Source organism: Elephantulus edwardii, unplaced genomic scaffold (genome assembly GCF_000299155.1).
Source record: "Elephantulus edwardii isolate Elephantulus edwardi_28Jun2011 unplaced genomic scaffold, EleEdw1.0 scaffold00554, whole genome shotgun sequence".
NCBI lineage: Eukaryota > Metazoa > Chordata > Mammalia > Macroscelidea > Macroscelididae > Elephantulus > Elephantulus edwardii.
Genome location: NW_006400304.1, coordinates 296,892 through 307,533, shown reverse-complemented (window position 1 = coordinate 307,533; position 10,642 = coordinate 296,892). Strand labels below are relative to the sequence as shown.

The 10,642-nt window shown below is 39.7% G+C and overlaps 1 pseudogene; it reads right to left on the bottom strand.

The window, feature by feature from the left end:
* Nucleotides 1-5,522: 5,522 nt before the first annotated feature.
* LOC102844089 lies at nucleotides 5,523-5,862 on the bottom strand (annotated as a pseudogene).
* Nucleotides 5,863-10,642: the final 4,780 nt, after the last annotated feature.

Sequence of the window (10,642 nt, the reverse complement as noted above, 5' to 3'; positions counted from 1 at the left end):
CAGATATATGCACACCCATGTTTATTGTGGCTGTGTTCACAATAGCAAAGAGTTGGAAACAACCCAAGTGCCAACCAACAAATGAGTGGATAGAGAAGCTGTGGTATAGTCACACAGTAGAATACTATGCAGCATTGAAAAATAAGGACTCATGAAATATTATACAAAATGGGTGACCCTGGGGAGCTCTGGTGGCCTAGTGGAAATACGCTGCACTGCAATCCCAGAGGTACGAGGTTCAAATCCACCAGATTCTCTGCTGGAGAAGGAGGGGGCAATCTCCTCCTGTACCAGTCAGATCTGATTTGACGGTACACGTAAAAATAATACAATAAAAAAAAAAAAGGGTGACCCTGGAGGACATTATGCTGCGTGAAATATCTCAGTCATTAAAGGACAAATATTGCGTAGGGCCACTGTTGTAAAACAGAACTGGCATCGGGGTTGAGGGAAGACTGAGAAAGAGAGGATAAATAATGTATACTGCATTGAAACAGATGAGGGAGAGAACTGTTTAAAAGGGATATATGATTAGGTATTATTGTCATAACAGAAGTCCAGAATGAAGGCTGCACAGTGGAGTGGACTTAGGGGGAGAAATTGTATAACAATGAAAGAATTTTTCTTTTACTGTTCAAAGAGAAGAGTGAATGGAGGGGAAGGGGTGGGCAGGGAGAAAAGTACAACAATGACTGGACAGAAACCCTAAGTCTCTGTAAATTTCATTAAAATTTATTAAAAAAAAAACAAACAAAAAAGAAAGGTGATCCAACAGGAAAAAAAAAAGAAAAGAAAACTAAGCCAATTTACTCATCAAGAAAAAAAAAGAAAGAAAGAGAAATGGAAAACACAAGGAGAAGGTGAGAAGTGTGCTGTTACATTTCAGGGATTACAATGAATGGCACAAAACAAAATATGCACTGGTTGTTAAGTGGGAAAACCAATTTGTTCTGTAAGCTTTCATACAAACCACATGCAAAACAAAGTTTTACAAGTGTATGAATGAAGGGAAACACAGGAAGATAAAGTATTATAATAAAATGTGCAAAGAGCTGGAGTCAGAAAATCAAAAGGGTTGAACTCACTCACCATTTGTTAAGCTGAAGGAACTGAAGAACAAATTTAAACCTCGAGTTGCAATACTTAAGGATGCTTTGGGCAGAATATGAAATGATCCAGGAAGCATTAAAAGAAGATGGAAGAAGTATACAGAGTTACTGTTCCAAAAGTAATTGGCAGACACAGATGAATTTTGTGAAACAACATATGAGCATGAGCCTATGGTAATAAAAAGGTCAAGCTGCTCTGAAAGAATTGGCAAAAAATAAGGCCCCAGGAATTGACAGCATACCAATTGACATATTTCAGCAGACACGGCTCTGGATGCACTCACCAAGTTGTGCCAAGAAATATGTGGGACAAGACAGATGACCCAACAGAGTGCGGAAATTATCAAACAATATAATTAATACGACATACAAGCAAGATTCTGTTGAAAATTATCCAAGAATCACTGGAGCAGCACATCAACAGAGAATTGCCAAATGTGCAGGCTGGGTTTAAAGGAGGCCATGGTATTAGGGACATTAGAATCAATGTTAGATAGATCTTAGTTGAAAGCAGAGTACTAGAGCAATGTCTATCTGTGTTTCTTTGGCTATGCAAAGGCATTTGGCTGTGTGGATCACAACAAACTGTGGCTAACTCTGAGATGAATGGAAATCCCAGAACGTTTGATTGTGTTTATGCAAAACCTATACTTGGACCAAGTGGCAGTTGTCAAAACAGATGAAAGAAACATTTCATGATTCAAAATCAGGATGAGTGTACACCAGGAATGTGTCCTATCTCCATATCTTCTTAATCTCTATGCAGAACAGATCATCCAGAAGGCTGGGCTCCATGAGGAAGAATGTGGCATCAGGATTGGAGAAAGACTCGTCAACAGCCTGTGTTATGTAGAGGACACAACCCTGTTCGCTGAAACTGAGAAGGACCTGAAGCACTTGCTGCAGAAGATCAGGAACTGCAGCCTTTTCTTTCTTTTTCTTAAATTAATTTTCATGAAAGTTTACAGAGACTTAGGGTTTCCAGTTATTCATTGTTGCACTTTTCTCCCTGCCCACCCCCTCCCCTCTATTCACTCTTCTCTTTGAAAAGTAAAAGAGAAATTCTTTCATTGTTATGCAACCCCTCCCCCCAAGTCCACTCCACTGTGCAGCCTTCATTCTGGACTTCTGTCATGACAATAATACCCAATCATATATTCCTTTTAAACAGTTCTCTCCCTCATTTGTTTCAATGCAGTATGCATCATTTCTCCCCTCCTTTTCTGTCTTCCCTCAACCCCGATGCCAGTTCTGTTTTACAACAGTGGCCCTATGCAATATTTGTCCTTTAATGACTGAGATATTTCACTCAGCATCCAGGCTCACCCATTTTGAATAATATTGAATGAGTTCCTTGTTTTTCAATGCTGCATCGTATTCTATTGTGTGACTATACCACAGCTTCTCTATCCATTTGTTTACTGTTAGTCACTTGGGTTGTTCTCAACTCTTTGCTATTGTGAACACAGCCACAATAAACATGGGTGTGCATATATCTGCTTGGGTGGCGGTTATGGTTTCTTTGTGGTATATTCCCACTAGTAGAATTGCTGGGTCAAATAGTATTTCTATTTGCAACTTTTTGTGAGTGCGCCATACAGCCTACCACAGTGGTTGCACCATTCTACACTCCCACCAACAGTGAATAAGGGTTCCAGTTTCTCCACAACTTTGCCAGTATTTGATGTTTGCTGTTCTGTTAAATCTTGCTATTCTTACTGGGGTAAGATGATATCGCATAGTTGTTTTGATTTGCATCTCTCTTAGAACTAGGGATTTTGAACATTCCTTCATGTGTTTGTTTGCCATCTGAATGTCTTCTTTCGTAAAGTGTATATTCACATCTTGTGCCCATTTTTCAATTGGGTTATTTACCTTTATCTTGTTGTGGTGAAGGACTGCAGCCTTAAATATGGTTTGTCACTCAACATCAAGAAAACAAAGATTCTCACCACTGGGCCAATTGGCAGCATCTTAATAGATGATGAAGAGACTGAGATTGTTATCAGCTTTCGTTTGCTTGGCTCCACAATCAACATTCTTGGTACCAGCAGCCAGGAAATCAAAAGATGAATTGCACTGGGGGAGTCAGCTGTTAGGGACCTCTTCAGAGTACTGAAGAGCAATGATGTCAGTGTAGAGACTAAGGTGTGCCTGATTCAGGCCATAGTCTTCACAATTACTTGCTATGCATCAGAAAGCTAGACAATGAGTACGGATGATGGAAAGTGAATTGATGCTTTTGAATTGTGGTACTGGAGAACAATATTGAATATACCATTGACTGCCAGGAGAACAAACAGGTTCCTCAGAGAGAGGGTGAAACCAGGCTGCTCCTTGGAGGAAAGGATTCTTAGGTTTTGTCTGATATACTTTGGGTATGTTGCAAGGAGAGACCAGTCCTTGAAGAGGAACATCATGTTTGGAAGGATGGAAGGACAGCGTAGGAGAGGAAAATCCTCAATAAAATGGATTGATTCAGTGACTGGGGTAATGAGGGTAGATGTGTCAGAGACAATAAAGTTGGCACAGGCTAGAGCAGGTTTCAGGGCTATTGTACATAAGGTTGCTATGAGCTGCAAGCAACTTGATGGCACATAAAAACAAAATTAATTAAAAACTAATATGATTCATAAACTTTCATTCAAAACACACATTCACACAAATGTTTTAACAATTAAAACATTAAAGCACTTAAAATAACAAACAAAAATAATTCAGCAAAGAAATAGAGGATACAAAAATGAACTAAATGGACATTCTGTCACTGAGAAATACAGCTAACTGGGCTCAACAACAAACTAGGGGAATGAGGAAAGAATACTTAGTAAACAGGAAAGCAAAACAATAGAAATCATCCATAAACAGCAAATATACAGGCAGACAGGTACAGTTAAAAGGTATGGGTACGTGAGAAGTACTAAACTCATGACCACACATAAGATTGGCAGATGACATTTCTGTATTTGTATTAGTATATGCTGTAAATACAATCATGTATATAGCAGAGCCAACAGGGGGCAATGCTATTCAAACTTCTTAATCATAAACACCCTGAGGGAAGTTGCTGGTCTGGAGGCCTTGGGAGCATAGTCTTGGAGGACAGCCAGGTCCACTGGCATAGCATAGTCTGCAAAGACAAAGCTCTACATTCTACGTTGCTGAGTAGCATTGGGGTCTTAAAAACTTGCAAACAGTCATCTAAGGTGCAATTATGATCTCTCTCTGTCCAGAATAAAAAATAAATAAATAAATAAACCACAAAAGAAAGAAAGAGAGAAGAAAAGCAAATTGTACTGAAACAATTAGTCTAACGAATCACATAAACCTCAACTTCCATGACTCTGAGACCAGAATTGAATGGTTCATGGCTACCACTGCTGACCTCTTGTTAGGGGATCTATTGCAAAAATACAAAAAAAGGCCAGACTTCCTGCTCTGAAGGAGACTGGTTAAGTCTCCAAGGCGATGGCCCTTAGTCACTTCACATTTGGAACAAAACTCACTACTTTAGTTCAACGTTCAGCCAACCAATAAGCAGGATGACTTTCTCGTTTTTGTCTATATATATTTTAACGGAAGTTTATAAAGAACTTACATTTACTTCACTCATTGTTGTACATTTTCCTCCCTGTCTCCTCTCCCCACCAGTTCATTTTTTTCTTAGGAAAAAAAAGTTATTTCATCATTAAACATTCCTCCCTCCCTCCCATGCCAGACCACGTTACTATACAACTCTTATTCTGGACTCTTGTCATGCCAACAATACCTAATGTTAAACCATACAGTGTTTCCTTGCTCTGTTCAGATAACAGTGTCTTGGTCTAGGTACAGGTTTTGTATAACCATAATTAAGTGTTCTAGAATTCCAATTTTCCTCAATTTTTTTAAACTTGGTGACAATGATTTTTTAAAATTTTTAATATATATATGAAGTTTTAAAATACATATATTTTAGGGAACTCTAGTGGCCTAGTGGCAAGAAGCTGTGCAGCAATTCCAAAGGCATGCAATTCAAGGCTGCCAGCGAAAGATGGACAATCTCCTCCCATATGGGTTGGTTCTGACTCTGTGGTACACAGCACACATATATATTTTATTTTATATTGGTTTTCAAACAAAATTCGTATACGTTGTATTTCATTCATATATATATTGTATTTCAAACATTCCTTCATTGATGTTGTGTTTCATATAATCATTCCCATACTTAGCTTTTTTTTTTTTTTAAGGGCGGTATAACTTTAATCAAGTTCCAGAATGAAAAGCCAATTTAAAGATCATGACCTCAGAAGAAAACACCAAGTCATGGGCAAATGACTATTTCCAGAAAATGCCACAGGGACCAGGAATAGCCCTCAACTTTATCTTCCATTTTGCCTCGAGGCCACACCATGCCCAGGGTCTGGAGGGCTACTTGGTCCAGCTGACTTTGGCAAAGTCACAATGCTCTCTGAGAGTGTCCAGGTGCCTGTTGAAGTCCTCCACTCTCTCTACTTGTGCTGTTTTGATGATTTCTTCAGGATCCTTTGCATTTGCCACTTCTCCTGCATCTTCTCGGAAGCCACGTGGGCCAGCGTTGGCTTGTCCAGGCCATGTCGTTTCTCCTCCTCAATCCTTTATTCCTTCCCATCGCTTCCAAAAGTTTCACACTGTCTTTGTCCTTCTTTTTCTTCTTTTGCTTGGTCATGTTGATCTCTGAAATGCCTTTCAGCTTCAGGGGGTCGTTCTGGACCCATTTGTAGGCTTCCATGGTGCCCCGTATGTTGCATTTTATAAAACAAATCATCATTTATCTATACCCCTATTACTCCAACTTTTCAGGTCCCTACACTGGATCTTGAGAGAGAGCTACGTTGGCCTAGTGGAAAGAAAGTTATGCTACCAAGCTGAAGGTGGGTGATTTTAATCTGCGGCCCTTGGGCTGGGTTCAAATTGTTTTCCTGCCAAACATTCTTCTAGGTGGTATAGCACTGGTATGTGCATTGCTGTACAGAGCTAACTCTTGGTTGCTATCATGCTGAACACTGTGACAGTGATGTGCCAAACGTGGTAATGGGTACCCAGGGTGGACAGTGTTGGCTGGAGCTTCCTGACTAAAACAAGTCTGGAAGCAGGAGCGGCATCCACTTCCGAAATGGCTGCCTCCGGAAACTCTATGTACGAACATTGCTCAGGCCTTTCGTTCATAGGTTCGCTATGAGTCATCTACGACTCCACAGCACCTAGCAACACCACCACCACCACACTGGATCTTCATTAATTCTGTCACCCTTCCCTTTGCCCACCAAACTTTGTCATCCGAGTGATCTCTCCCGCTCCCCACCCTCAGCCCCCCTGCCACCTCCCTTCTCCCTTTGTACCTTTATTCATATCTTACTAAGTATCCTTCTATTTTTATATTAATGGTCTTATGCAGTATTTGTCCTTATGAGACGGAATTAATTCACTCAGCATAGTGGTCTCTAGCCTCTCGCATATTATATAGTACTTTTCTAAATCATTGCTCCTGATGAGTTCTGCCTAGTATTCCAACACATGAATATACCTCAATTTCTCAATCCATTCATTTGTTGATGAACATTTGGGCTGTTTTAATTTTCTTGTTATTGTGAATAATGCTGCTATGAATATAAGTGTACAAATCTCTGTTTGTGTCTCAGTTCTGTTTTCACTGAGGTATATTCCTAGCAGTGGAATAGCAAGTCATATGGCATTTCTATGTTCATCTTTCTGAGGAAATGCCAAGCTGCCTTCCAGAATGATTGTACCATTGTACAATCCCACCAACAGTGTATGAGAGTTCCTACCTCTTCATATTCTTCCCGACATTTATTGCTTGCTGCCCTACTAAATTATGCCACAGCTGCTGGGGTGAGATGGTATCTCATTATGGTTTTGATTTGCATATCTTTTATTGTCAGTGATTTGAGTATTTTTTTTTCATATGTCTGTTGGCCATCTGAATGTCTTCCTCTGTGAAAAATCTTTCCATGTTCTTTGACCCATTTTGTAATTGGGTAATCAGTCTTTTTCTTGCGGAGGCCCAGGGGTATTTTGTAAATTTTTTGTTATGAGACCCTTGTCTAAGATGGCATTGCCAAACATTTTTTCACAGTCAGCAGGTTTTCTTTTTACCATTTTGGATAAAAAGTTTTTATGTACACAGTGACATAATCTTTAGAAGGTCCAGTTAACTAATTTTATCCCCTTCCCCTGGCTGTGAATTTCTGGCTGGATTTGCCAGCCTTTTTATGTCATAGGCTTGGCCTTCTAAATTTAATCCCTTTTTATCTCTTACAATCTTTGTTGTTTAGGAATTTACTTACAGGTCTCTGATCCACTCTGGGTTGATTTTTGTGTATAGTGTAAAATGTGGATCCTGCTTCAGTTTTCTGAAGACAGCAGTCTTCTCTCTCTCTCTCTCTCTCTCTCTCTCTCTCTCTCTCTCTCTCTCTCTCTCTCTCTTTTTCCAGCACCATTTGTTGAAAAGGTTGTCATCCCTATTTGATAGTTTTGTTTCCAGTGGACCGTAGGAGGATGAGTTGATTTCTGGATTCTCAGTTCTGTTCCATTCTATGTCTGTCTTTGTACCAGTTTTTGCTGTTGTTGTTCTTGTTATTGTTATATGCCACCAAGTCATCTTTGACTCATAGCAACCCTGTGTGTGATAGCTCTGAGCCCTGCCCTATCTTGAGCCAGTCTCATTGTCACCAACTCACCTATCCCTTTTGGTAGACTCTTTAGTGAGAATCTTCACCATTGGGCCAATTGGCAGCACCATTATAGATAGAGATATTCAACAATGCCAGCTTGCTTGGTTCCACAATCAACACTCTTGGTACCAGCAGCCAGGAAATCAAAAGATTAATTGCATTAGGAAAATCTGCTGTCAGGGATCTCTCCAGAGTTCTGAAGACCAACAATATCAGTCTAGACACTAAGGTGCACCTGATTCAGGCCATAATATTCACAATTTCTTTCTATGCATCAGAAATCTGGACAAAGAATAAGGATGACAGAAGAAAAATTGATGTCTTTGAGTTGTGGTGCTGGAGAAGAGCACTGAACATACCATGGACTACCAAGAGAACAAACAGGTCTGTCCTGGAGAGGGTGAGACCAAGCTGCTCTTTGGAGGCAAGAATTCTGTAGTCCAGTTCATTCACATAATTTGGGAATGTTACCAGAAGGGACCAGTCCTTGGAGAAGGGCATCATGCTTGAAAGGGTGGAGGGATAATGCAAGAAAGGAAGAGATTGGAGGAGATAGTTTGACACAATGGCTGGAGTGATAGGGATAAGTGTGCTGGAGGCAGTGAAATTGGCTCAAGATAGGGCAGCATTCAGAGATATTGTGCATAGGGTCCCTAGGAGTCACAGTTGACTCAACAGCACATAACAACAACAGAGGAATCACACAGGACAAAGTAGAACTGACCTGTAGGGTTTCAAGTGCTGTAATTTTTATGGAAGCTGACTGCCAGTCTTTATTCTGTGCAGTGACTGGAGCAGTGAAATAGAACCATCAACATTTGGTTAGCAGCCAAGTGTTTAACGACATAGCTACCATATCTCTTTCAAAAAATGTGGGGAATAGGGGAAGCTCTAGTGGCCCAGGGGCAAGAAGCTGCACTGCAATCCCAAAGGCATATGGTTCAAATCCACCAGATCCTCTGCTGGAGAAGGACGGGCAATCTCTTCCTATGTCAGTTGGATCTGATTTGACAGTACACAACAAGAAAAAAACTTTTTAAAAAAATTGATTTTTTTAAAAAGGGGAAAAATAAAACTAAAAACCACTAGAGAGAAAGTAAAATTCTAAGACATTTCCTACTCATAGGAAGGGAGGAAAAAGAAAACAGAAGTGGAAAACAACCAACAGGAAGTGGGAAAACTAATTATAAGTCCAAATATACCAATAATTATATTAATGTAGTCCCAACACAAAAGCAGAATGGACTTAAAAACCACACCCAACTATATGTTGTCTAGAAAAAACTCACTTTACATGTAACAATATAGGCAGGTTAAAGGGGGAAAGATGAAGAAAATATTTATTAGACTCAGAACAGGAGAAACTATTAAAAACAAAAATAGATATTCATAAAAAGAAAACTTTTTTAAAAGAATGTGATATTTAAAAAATAGTTTTATAACACAGGTAAATCTCTACCAAATCTGGTGAAGGAATGAAAAGGAAAGAAAGAGACTATAAATTAATTACTTACAGGACATGATCACACTATGAAGATTTTAGCAAGTGGGTCAGAGACCTTTAAAAAGTACTGAAGAGCAACGATGTTAGTCTGGAAACTAAGGTGCACCTGATTCAAGCCATGGTCTTTGTAACTGCTTGCTATGCATCAGTAACAGGACAATGACTAGGGATAAAAGAAGGAGAATTGATGCCTTTGAGCTGTGGTGCCGGTGAAGAGTATTAAATATACCATGAACAGCTAGGAAAACAAACAGGTTCGTCCTAGAGAGGGTGAGACCAGGCTGCTCCTTGGGGCAAGGAGTCTGAAGCTCCATCTGACATACTTTTGACATGTTGCAAGGAGGGACCATCCTTGGAGAGGGACATCTGGCTTGGGAGGGTGGAGGGACAGCGCAGGAGGGGAAGACCCTCGATGAGATAGATTGATTTAGTCACTGGGGTACTGGAGTTAGGTGTATCAGAGACAATAAGATTGGCACAGGATAGAGCAAGGTTTATGGCTGTTGTACATAGGGTTGTTATGAGTTGCAAGTGACCTCGATAGCACATAACAATAACATATATATAGATATATATACACACAATTGTTTTAAGTGGTACAGCATTTGTCTGTCAGTTTGCTGTACTGAGATAACTTGGGGTTGCTCTGATACTTAAAGCTGTGATACTAGTGTGTCAAATGCCATATATATGGGTTACCTAGGGAGGACAGGATTTGGTAGAGCTCCCAGATTAAGACAGACTTGGAAACAGGATTGGTATCTACTTCTTTAATAACAGGCCTTTAAAGACCCTATGAACATTAGAGGAATGACAAGTTATAGAACAGGGTTGAGATCTTTTGTTCATTGGGTCGATATGAGTCATACTCGAATCAACAGCACCTAACAACAACAACAATCTTAATATAATCAATTGTATCATTCTGACACAATAGATGCCTTTCTTTTTTTTTATAAATTTTTTAAGTTTTATTAGAGAGAGAGAGAGAGAGAGTGTGTGTGTGTGTGTGTGTGTGTGTGTGTGTACTGTCAAATCAGATCTGACTGGTACAGGAGGAGATGGCTCCTCCTTCTTCGGCAGAGCATCTGGTGGATTTGAACCACATATCTCTGAGATTGCAGTGCAACTTCTTGCTACTAGGACACCAGAGCTCCCCTAGATTATTTTCTAAGACAACATAATTAACCAAAATTGATTCAACATTAGATATAAACAGTTTTGTTTTGGAAGTCTTAGCAATAGCAATAAGACAAGAGAAGGGAATAAAAGGTATCCAAATAGGCAACGAGGAGGTAAAATTATCCCTCTAT